We start from the raw sequence: 2,137 nt of genomic DNA on the forward strand, positions 1-2,137 counted from the left end.
GGACTGTCGGTAATATGAATGCAGACTTCAGGACTGCTGCTATTCAAAGGGCAGACTGCAGGACTGCTGATAATCAGAGGTGAGATTTCAAACTGCTTTTAATCAGAGTGCAGATTTCAATACCGCTGCTAATCAGAGGCCAGACTTCAGGGCTGCGGTTAATCTAAGTCAGATTTCAGTACTGCTGGTAATCAGAGTGCAGACTTCAGGACTACTGATAATCAGAGGGCAGACTTCAGGACTGCTGATAATCAGAGGGCAGAATTGATGACTGCTGGTAATCAGAGGGCAGACTGCAGGACTGCTGGTAATCAGAGGGCAGATTTCAAGACTGCTTTTAATCAGAGTGCAGATTTCAATACCGCTGGTAATCAGTGGCCAGAATTGAGGACTGCTGTTAATCGAAGTCAGATTTCAGGCCTGCTGGTAGTCAGATTGGAGACTTCAGGACTGCTGGTAATCAGAGTTCAGACATCAGGAGTGATGGAAATCAGAGGGCAGACTTCAGGACTGCTGGTAGTCAGTGTGAAGACATCAGGACTGCTGGTAATCAGTGTGCAGACTTCAGGACTGCTTGTAAACAGAGTGCAGATTTAAGGACGGCTGGGAATCAGAGGGCAGATTTCAGGATTGCTGGCAATCAGAGGGTGGACTTCAGGACTGCTGGTAATCAGTGTGTTGACTTCAGGACTGCTTGTAATCAGACGGCAGACTTCAGGACTGCTGGTAGTCAGAGTGCAGACTTCTGGACTGCTGGTAATCAGAACGCAGACTTGAGGACTTCAAGTAATCAGAGGGCAGACTTCAGGACTGCTGGTAATCAGAGTGCAGACTTCAGGGCTGCTGGTAATCAGAGTGAAGACTTCAGGACTAGTAGTGATCAGAGAGCAGACTACAGGACAGCTTGTAATCAGAGGGCAGAATTCAGGACTGCCGCTAATCAGAGGGCTGATTTCAGGACTGCTGGTAAACAGAGTGCAGATTTCAAGACTGCTGGTAATCAGAGGGCAGACCTCAGGACTGCTGGTAATCAAAAGGTAGACTTCAGGACTACGGATAATCAAAGGGCATATTTTAGGACCGCTGGTAATCAGTTTGCGGATTTCAGGGCTGCTGGTAATCAGAGCGCAGATTGCAGGACTGCTGGTAATCAGATTGAAGATTTCAGGCCTGCTGGTAATCAGAGGGCAGACTTCAGGACTGCTGGTAATCAGAGCGCAGATTGCAGGACTGCTGGTAATCAGAGTGCAGACTTCAGGACCGCTCGTAATCAGAGTGCGCACTTCAGGGCTGCTGGTAACCAGAGTGAAGATTTCAGGCCTGCTGGTAATCAGAGGGCAGACTTCAGGACTGCTGGTAATCAGAGCGCAGATTGCAGGACGGCTGGTAATCTGAATTCAGACATCAGGAGTGCTGGTAATCAGAGGGCAGACTTCAGGACTGCTGGTAATCAGTGTGCAGATTTCAGGACTGCTGGTAATCAGAGGGAATATTTCAGGACTGCTTGTACACAGAGTGCAGATTTCAGGACGGCTGGGATTCAGAGGGCAGATTTCAGGACTTCTGGCAATCAGAGTATAGACTTCAGGACTGCTTGTAATCAGAGGGCAGACTTCAGGACTGCTGGTAATGTGAGGGCAGAATTCAGGACTGCTGGTAATCAGAAGGGCACATTTCAGGACTGCTGGTAATCAGAGGGCACATTTCAAAATTGCTGGTGATCAGAGGGCACATTTCAGGACTGCAGTTCATCAGAGGGCAGACTTCAGGACTGCTGGTAATCAGAGTGCAGACTTCAGGGCTGCTGGTAATCAGAGTGAAGTCTTCAGGACTAGTAGTGATCAGAGAGCAGACTACAGGACAGCTTGTAATCAGAGGGCAGAATTCAGGACTGCTGCTAATCAGAGGGCTGATTTCAGGACTGCTGGTAAACAGAATGCAGATTTCAAGACTGCTGGTAATCAGAGGGCAGACCTCAGGACTGCTGGTAATCAAAAGGTAGACTTCAGGACTACGGATAATCAAAGGGCATATTTTAGGACCGCTGGTAATCAGTTTGCGGATTTCAGGCCTGCTGGTAATCAGAGGGCAGACTTCAGGACCGCTGGTAATCAGAGCGCAGATTGCAGGACTGCTG

This window comes from Carcharodon carcharias, chromosome 17 (assembly GCF_017639515.1).
Source record: "Carcharodon carcharias isolate sCarCar2 chromosome 17, sCarCar2.pri, whole genome shotgun sequence".
Classification (NCBI taxonomy): domain Eukaryota; kingdom Metazoa; phylum Chordata; class Chondrichthyes; order Lamniformes; family Lamnidae; genus Carcharodon; species Carcharodon carcharias.